The sequence below is a fragment of the Colobus angolensis genome, unplaced genomic scaffold (assembly GCF_000951035.1).
Source record: "Colobus angolensis palliatus isolate OR3802 unplaced genomic scaffold, Cang.pa_1.0 Scaffold383, whole genome shotgun sequence".
Lineage (NCBI taxonomy): Eukaryota > Metazoa > Chordata > Mammalia > Primates > Cercopithecidae > Colobus > Colobus angolensis.
Window position 1 is genome coordinate 1,731,459 of NW_012117188.1, and position 9,600 is coordinate 1,741,058.

General features: G+C 44.0%; 1 pseudogene across 1 annotated transcript; it reads right to left on the reverse strand.

Moving 5' to 3' along the window:
• Positions 1-214: 214 nt before the first annotated feature.
• Positions 215-942, reverse strand: LOC105520635 (annotated as a pseudogene). Its single transcript, XR_001003164.1, has one exon. The product of XR_001003164.1 is annotated as a mitochondrial fission factor pseudogene (transcript).
• Between the last annotated feature and the right edge of the window lie 8,658 nt (positions 943-9,600).

Sequence of the window (9,600 nt, forward strand, 5' to 3'; positions counted from 1 at the left end):
CTTAGGAAAGTCTGGTTTCGGTTTTTATTTTCTTTCTTTCTTTCTTTCTTTTTTAGATAGTGTCATGCTGTTAATTTCTTGTGGCCTTGGGTAAATTCTGGAGACCGGGATTAAACCCAAGATATATTATATTTCCATCGTTAGAACAAAGATTTAGAGTTACCATCTTGAATGTAATATCACTGTTTTATTTCTTTCATGTTGTTTTTTGAAGTTTGCAAATCTTTTATATTTCCAGCTGCTGAGACAGTACTTTTGAAAGCTGATGCTACCTCTAGCGGCGAAACCAGAGCCAGCTATTAAGCAGCCAGAAAGCTACAGTAATTGAATGCGTGACCATTTCTCTTTTAGCACGTTCTCTGTTTTCCTCTTCCAGAAGTTGTAAACATCTGTTTAGTTTGATTATCTGTCGTTTTGGTGAAGCTGCATCTACAACAGTTAGGCCATCTGACGTTACTTCAATTGTTGTATCTATATTTGAAGTGCCATACAGAGAATCATCTCTGACCAGCTGTCCATTTTGGCGAACAGCATTTTCACTCACAGACCGCTCTCTTTTTAGTTTGCTAACTGCACAGATTTCTTCATTTTGAGGGGTTTTGCAGGTCTTTCTAAATCCAGAAAATCTAGTGGTCTTTCACTTAGTGTAAGTACACGAGGTGGTGTTTTTAGTGCCATGGATTTAAAGGGAGTTGACTGAATAAGGTCAAAATCTGCTAGTCTTGAAAATGAAACATACTCATTATTTCCTGCGACAATAATCCACTCCAGGACCTGCATTATCACACTAGCATTTGGAACTCCTTGGAACCCTTGTTCCAGGTCGGCGTTTGGCGGTGCTACTTTTAACTTTTCTGGGACCTTCATTCGCTGACTAATGCCTTCAGTATATTGCATTTTGTACTGAATTTGACTAATTTCTGTCATCTCAGCAGCAGTGAGAGAAGGAAGTGCTGCCCCATTCAGCAAACAATGTACCAACTACTGCTTGCTGTTAGGCACTATCTGCTTCTGTGCTTCATGTTAAATCCTTTAACTTGCTTCAATGTGCACGTGCTGGATTGAAAGCCACTTTTGTCCCCCTGGGCCCACAGGAGGGTCACGGCGGCTCCTGGGGCACTCCAGTGGGCGCTCTCAGAGGCCTCTGGCCGAGAGCACCCCCACGCCCAGGCACAGCAACGGCGGAGCAGTCCGCAGAGGGCCAGGGCAGATGAGCGAATTCCTTTCGTGGTTTTTAGGAACAGAAACAACACACTCAGACATGAAAAACTGGCCTGGCTTAAAAGGGTTCCTGGCCTTACAGGTGAGTAAGAAATGTCACTTCCTGGCAGGTCCAGGATATTTGGAGGCCTTTGACAAAAGGAGAATTCACCGAAATCTGTAGGTATTGCAGGCAAAGTATGATAGCAAGATCTTGCTTTGGTTTCCTAGCCACCAGAGGGTTTTTTTGTTTGTTTGTTTGTTTTTTTGAGAGGGTGTCTCGCTCTGTCGCCCAGTCTGGAGTGCAGTGGCCGGATCTCAGCTCACTGCCAGCTCCGCCTCCCGGGTTCACGCCATTCTCCTGCCTCAGCCTCCAGAGTAGCTGGGACTACAGGCGCCCGCCACCTCGCCCGGCTAGTTTTTTGGTATTTTTTAGTAGAGACAGGGTTTCACCATGTTAGCCAGGATGGTCTCGATCTCCTGACCTCGTGATCCACCCGTCTCGGCCTCCCAAAGTGCTGGGATTACAGGCTTGAGCCACCGCGCCCGGCCCACCAGAGGGTTTTTAAAGTGTAATTTAAGATTCCTTATGATAAGGTCCAGAAACTTAAAGATAGCCTATGTGGTAAACCACTATTCCAGTCGCACTTGTATACATAATTAGTCCAGGTTTAATGACACTAACTTTATTTTGTAAAGAAATTACTTGGCCAGGTGCGGTGGCTCACGCCTACAATCCCAGCACTTTGGGAGGCCAAGGTGGGAGGATCACCTGAAGTCAGGAGTTTGAGACCAGCCTGGTCAACATAGTGAAACCCCATTTCTACTAAAAATACAAAAATTAGCCGGGCATGGTGACAGGCACCTGTAATCCCAGCTACTCGGGGGAGAATTGCTTAAACCCAGGAGGCGGAGGTTGCAGTGAGCAGAGGTCACACCATTGCACTCCAGTCTGGGTGACAAGAGTGAAACTCCATCTCAAAAAAAAAAAAATTACTCTTATTAATACTTTGATGGTTGGGCATGGTGGCTCAGGCCTGTAATCCCAGCACTTTGGGAGGCCAAAGCAGGCAGATCACCTGAGATCGGGAGTTCAAGACCAGTCTGACCAATATGGTGAAACCCCGTCTCTACTAAGAATACAAAAATTAGCCAGGCACGGTGGCATGAGCCTGTAGTCCCAGCTACTTGGGAAGCTGAGGTAGAAGAATTGCTGGAACCTAGGAGGCAGAGAAGTTGCAGTGAGCTGAGATCGTGCCACTGTACTCCAGCCTGGCCAACAAGAGCAAAACTCCGTCTCAACACAAAACAAAACAAAAACAACAACAACAACAAAATACTTTGATGATGTTTGATAGAAATGGGGGTAATTAGAGAGAGAAAAATTTTAGAATAAAACCCTAGAGTGCACCTATTATTAGATTCTAGCCCATTGTTTTTGAGGTTCTGTCATTTACCTGAAATCGAGACTGGATCTTGATTTATTTGCTGACTTTAAGATCTGGCTATGGGCTGGGCACCATGGCTAAGGTCTGTAATCCCAGGACTTAGGGAGGCCAAGGCTGGAGGATCATTTGAGCCCAGGAGTTCGAGACCAACCTGGGTAACGTGGCAAAACCCCATCTTTACAAAAAGTACATGGTGGCACATGCCTGTGGTCTAAGCCACTTGGAAAGCTGAGGTAGAGGGATTGCTTGAACCAGGGAGGTGGAGGCTGCAGTAATCCATGTTCGTGCCACTGCACTCCAGACTGGATGACAAAGTGAGGTTCTATCTCAAAAAACAAAACAAAACAAAACAAAAAAACAAAAAACAAACAAACAAAAAAACAAAAAAAACAAACAGGCTCAGTATGGCTCTTCAAACTAATATTTCAGATTTTCTTCTACCCTTCTGACTTGGAATTGCTAAAACTAAACTATACTTTTCCTGAAGTCTTGTAAACTGAAGCTGGATGGTTTAATATAGACTGCAGAGAAATCACCACAATTCATGTATGGACTACTCAGGAATTTCACCAGAACACCTCATGCAAACTCCAAACCAGGAAATTCTGTCAGATTGCCACTGCCTGCCCCCATTCAAACTGAAGATAATTCAAGCTAAACATCTAGAAATTTCTCAACTGGCTGCCCTTTGGACTCAACAAACGGAGTTAATAGACGGTTCTAACCAGTAACCTTTGTTTTTCTTTTGTTTCAATAGAAATAACTCTTTTTTTTTTTGAAACGAAGTCTCACTCTGTCGCCCAGGCTGGAGTGCAATGGCGTGATCTTGGCTCACTGCAACCTCCGCCTCTTGGGTTCCAGTGATTCTCCTGCCTCAGCCTCCCAAGTAGCTGAGACTACAGGCGCCACTACCCGCTTGGCTGATTTTTGTATTTTTAGTAGACACGGGGTTTCACCATATTGGCCAGGCTGGTCTCGAACTCCTGCCCTTGTGATCCACCCGCCTCGGCTTCCCAAAGTGCTGGGATTACAGGTGTGAGCCACCATGCCCGGCCAGAAATAACTCTAACTAAATGAATGATTGCTTGTATCATATACAGGACTAACTTTGGTGGAAGCCATTCTGCAATCCCACCACCTGACTTGAGACAGTCCTGTTAACTGCTTAACTGAGTTGACCTATTCTCAGGACTGAGAGACTCATTTAATGACTAACCGGATAACACAGAGACCCAGACTGTGAACTGTAAAACTTCATAAGGAGGTTTCATGGTACCTTGGCAATTAAGAAAACCACAGAAGCGAGAAGTTCACTACTACCATACACACTATGCCTTTCTCTGTGGTAGCTGGCCATTAAAGAATTATCTGGCCTACCTCCCCTGAAGGTAGGGCATAAACCCTCATTCCAGAGGGTCCTTCCCTGGACACAGAGGCCAAAAAGCATCTGAACAGACCATCATTTCTGGGTTCCCCAGCACCCAATTTAATAGCACTAGATAATACACTTTTTGTCCAATCATACTTCTACATGACTATCCATAGAATCCAAGCATAAAAATACATACTTTTCACTGGGTCTTTGGTCTTCATTTCTGAGGCCTCCCTTGTCATAGAAAACTTTGTTAAATAATTTGTGTGTGCTTTTCTCTTGTTAATCTGTGTTTTGTTATGAGAGTGTCAGCCATGGCCCTTGCAGTGGGTGAGGAAAAAGTATTATTTTTTTCTCCCCTACAATGGACACCGGCAGTAACTGTACTCTATTCCCCTTGGAATTTCCCTCACTTACACTGTTCTTGCCTGATTCAATCATAACAACCCTTTTGACTTTCAACTGTGTCTTTCTGAAAAATACAATTTTCACCTTAATTGTATCAAGTCCTGAAGAAAATTTTCCAGGCAAATGAGTGATCATCTCCGAAGTGTTTGGACTTTAGTGTCTGCCATTCTGTATAAGACAGAACACATTATATAAGCACACTCAGTACTAAACTGAATCATTTACTGCCTTTCCTAGACCAGCCATATAGGTTGGCCTAATCAGGAGATTAAAATATGGGGTTTTATTCATCATCTTTGGAAGAACTGTCTCTAAAGCAACATGTCCAGAGCCCATATGCCACCTGACCTAAACCTAAAATAAGCAGGGACTGGGCACTGGACAGCTTCACTGCACTGAGCTGCCACTGCCAACATCCCCAGTTCTGTCCAAATATGAACTGCAGTGCATTCAGGCTGTGCTTACATAGGCTAAAGTCATTCTTGGAGTTTAAAGGGGACAAAAATGCTGTTGAGACCCATATGTCTAGGGACCAATGGCTGAAATCACAGAAGAGCTACGCTCACTTGAAAAATAAGTATAAGGCTATAGATAACACAGCCTAATGGGTCCTGAACCAGCCAGGAGATACAGTCAACAAAGGTGGACAGATAGATGCCCAGAGCAAGCCTAAGAGCCCAGAGCCCAGACTGCCCACAAGAAATGGCTGAAAACTAAGGCTTAGGACAGACTGGAACTCAGAAAAGAAAGGAACTTGCTCATAGCTCATAGCTCATAGCACCACCCTTTTCAAATGATGCCCTGGAAGGAGCTCATGCACCCCAGTGGAGGCCCTCATGCTGTTCTAGTGGACTTTCATAGGACTGTGCCCTGCCTGGAGCTGGAAGTCTCTGCAGTGGAGATCCTTCCATATTTTGTTCTTCATCTTCTCAATGCCCTCAAGGTTTTTCATTTGGAAAAATTCTATTCACACAATCAATAATATGCAAAAAAAAAAAAACAACTTTAATTTTAGGTCTGCTCAGAATTCATATTTCTTTGTACATGATTATTAAAGCCTTCTTTCATATTTTCCACCTGTGGAATTGATTTTGGGTGGGTAAAGTCAGGATTGGAAGCACATATAAGTCAGCAGGGGCATGAAAGGGGCCGGGAACCAGGTCAGAGCTGGAGGCTGAACTCCAGGGAGCCTTTGAATAGCTATGGATACCAACAGGGTGGGAAGGGGCAGTGGTCCACAGTCCTGGGGTTCTCTTGAAACTGAGTTTGGCCTCCCTGCTGAGAGCAGAGAGCAATCATCAATAAATGTTTCTACAATGGTCTGAATTTTACATTAACAGGGTGGAGTTGGAAATTAAATGTAGGCTGACATGAGGAAGATCCCCAGACCTGTGCTTTTTGAATTGACAACCATGGCATTCCAGGGCATCATCTCCGGGTTGGACACTCCCAGCAGTTGGAGAATTCTTCCAATCTGGGGGCCGCCAACCTCAAGAATCCGCATGGATTGGGTCCAACAAAACTAAATAGCCAGCAAGATTTTGAAATCCAGCAACACTGAAGGCTCAAGTATGTCACTGGTGCATACTTGTCCCAGGGAGGCTATGCTGTCACCGTCTCTACCATCTCAGGGACTGCGGCATCTGAGACTCACTCCTTTCTGCAGATATCCCAGGGCAAAGATTTACGCATCTCCATAGCTTCAACCTGCAGTGTGCCAGGCACAAAAAAATGGGTGTCTTCAGGAAGAGATGAAAAAACATGTAGTAGCAATCACCCTTTGGACACTAAAACTTTTTTGCCACCTTAGATATGAGAAACTAAAACCCAGAAACTCAATGTTGGCATTAATTTTGTCAGCTATGAGGCCATTTTCCTTTCACACAGAGACAGTTCTAAACTTGAATATAGAGGAGCTTAGATACTATCTAACTGGAAGGCAGGAATAGCACTTTTTTTTAATGCATTTTTTTTTTTTTTTTTTTTTTGAGATGGAGTTTCGCTCTTGTTGCCCAGGCTGGAGTGCGATGGTGAGATCTCAGCTCACGGCAACCTCTGCCTCCTGGGTTCAAGTGATTCTCCTGCCTGAGCCTCTCGAGTAGCTGGAATTACAGCCATGTACCACCATGCCTGGCTGATTTTGTATTTTTAATAGAGACAGGGTTTCTCCATGTTGGTCTCAAACTCCTGACCTTCAGTGATCCACCCACCTCAGCCTCCCAAGTGCTGGGATTACAAGTGTGAGCCACCATGCCCAGACTACACTTCTTGTTAGATTGATTAAACATCAATTATCAGTATAAGAGAATGGCAATACATTTTCGAAGTAGATTTGGAAAGTGTTTTTGTGATACTTGGAGCAAGCTTGTATACATGGAGCAAGCTTCCCATGTGACCATTCTCACTTCCTGTTCTGAAGTCTCACAGTCTGCTTTTCTTTTCCTCCCTATCTTCACTGATTATTTTAGCCACAAAGGAAACAGTCAATGTGGCCTCCAAAATAAATAACAGTTCAGTTTCCGGAGCTCCATCCAGATAACAGTGGATGGCATTTGGGTACTCTGGGAACTGAGCTTTCATTTCCTATGTTAGCCATAGAGATGAGGGCTTTGAGGGCAGCATAGAATCAGATTGTTGGAAACGACTTTAGAAATCACAGGCGCTCAAGTCCAACAGAGCTTAAAGGAAAGACATTGAAAAAATCATCACAAGCACAACAAAAACAAAATGAGAAGATTGCCAAACTCTACAATTTTTCAAACACGAATTGCAAAAAATGGAAATCACAGGAAAGGATAAGAAAATTGGAAATGATATCAGAAAATATAGTATACAGGGCCAGAAAGACTTGAGATTATGATGAGATGGTTTTAGAAGGCAGGATGGAATGGGGAAAACATAGTATTTTAAAACAAGATATGTAAAGGGAGCTGCAATGAGAGAAATTGAACAACACAAAATGGATACCATGTGTCTCTGAAGTAATAACTGTTTAAAATTAGACTGTGGGCTGGGCACGGTGGCTTATGTCTGTAATCCCAGCACTTTGGGAGGCCAAAGTGGGCAGATCATCTGAGATCAGAAGTTTGAGACCAGCCTGACTAACATGGTGAAACCTCGTCTCTACTAAAAATACAAAAATTGGTCGGGGGCGGTGGCTCACGCCTGTAATCCCAACACTTTGAGAGGCAGAGGCGGGTGGATCATGAGGTCAGGAAATCGAGACCAACAAGGTGAAACGCCGTCTCTACTAAAAATTAGCCGGGCGTGGTGGTGGGTGCCTGTAGCCCCAGTTACTCAGGAGGCTAGGCAGGAGAATAGCATGAACCTAAGAGGCGGAGCTTGCAGTGAGTGGAGATCGTGCCACTGCACACCAGCCTGGGCAACAGAGCAAGACTCCATCTCAAAAAAGAAAAAAATTACCTGGGCGTGGTGGCATATGCCTGTAATCCCAGCTACTTAGGAGACTGAGGCAGGAGAATTGCTTGAACCTGGGAGGTGGAGGTTACAGTGAGCCAAGATTATGCCACTGCACTCCAGCCTGGATGACAGAGCAAGACTCTGTCTCCAAAAAAAAAAAAAAAGACTCTGTCAATTTTAGTGTTTAATGCAGTATTATAAACAAGTGGATAAACAAATATAAGTGCATGTACCAGTTATGAAAACATATCTTAAAATAAGGACAATGATTGCTGTCTTACTCAATGTCATACTTCTGTCTAATGGCCAGTTTTTTGTTTTTTTGTTTTTTGTTTTTTTTTAAAGAAGGAAAAGCCCCTATAAAAGTTTTGTAAGAAATTTACACTGAAAACATCTAAGGAGCTGGGTGTGGTGGCTCTTGCCTGTAGTACTGTAGTAGCAGCTACTTAGGAGGCTCAGGTGGGAGCATTGTTTCAGTCCAGGAGTTTGAGACCAGGCTGGGCAGCACAGTAAGACTCCCATCTTTAAAATAAGCAAATAAGGCAGCACAGTAAGACTCCCATCTTTAAAATAAACAAGTAAGGCCAGGTGTGGTGGCTCATGCCTGTAATCCCAGTATTTTGGGAGCCCAAGGCGGGTAGATCACTTGAGGTCAAGAGTTTGAGACCAGACTGGCCAACATGTTGAGATCCTGTCTCTATTAAAAAACACAAAAATTAACTGGGGGTGGTGGTGCCCACCTGTAATCCCAGGTACTTGGGAGGCTGAGCCAGGAGAATCACTTGAATCCGGGAAGTGGAGGTTGCTGTGAGCCGAGATCAGTCCACAGCACTACAGGCTGGGCAACAGAGTGAGACTCCATCTCAAAACAAAAACAAAAACAACAAAAAAACCCACACAAATAAAATAAAATAATACAAGAAAAAATACAAAATGATTAAGAACAAATAATAATTAAAACTTGCATTTTTCATTCAGGTCTTATATAAACAGATCTTTTAAAAACTTAAGTAACTTGCAGAATTTTTTTTAAAAATTTCCTTCTTGGTGTCTTGGAGAATAAAAAAAGAAAACATTTATGGATCAGAAAGCAAAATAAGGGAATGGAAAGTATCTAGGTGCTTTTTTGTGGGTTTTTTTTCTGACGAAGTCTCACTCTGTCGCCCAGGCTGGAGTGCAGTGGCACTGTGTCGACTCAGGGCAACCTCCATCCGGATTCAAGCAATTCTCCTGCCTCAGCCTCCCGAGTAGCTGGGAGTACAGGTGGGCACCACCACACCCAGTTAATTTTTATATTTTTAGTAGAGACATGGTTTCACCATGTTGGCCAGGCTTGTCTTGAACTCCTGACCTCAGGTGATCCACCCGCCTTGGCCTCCCAAAGTGCTGGGATTACAGGTGTGAGCGACCACGCTCCACCTTTCTTTTCACCCTTTCTTACTACTTCCTGTGAAACCTTCTAAAGAGAGATGAGGCACCTCCCAGAGCCATAGCTTCCTGTTGAGAAGCTGAGGTCGTTGGCACATCTCCTGGCTCAACCACCACTAAATTCAAAGTAAGTAATTTCTTTTTTTTTTTTTTTTTTTTTTTTTTTTTGAGACGGAGTCTCGCTCTGTCACCCAGGCTGGAGTGCAGTGGCGCAATCCCGGCTCACTTTAAGCTCTGCCTCCTGGGTTCTCGCCATTCTCCTGCCTCAGCCTCCCGAGTAGCTGGGACTACAGGCGCCCGCCACCACGCCCGGCTAATTTTTTG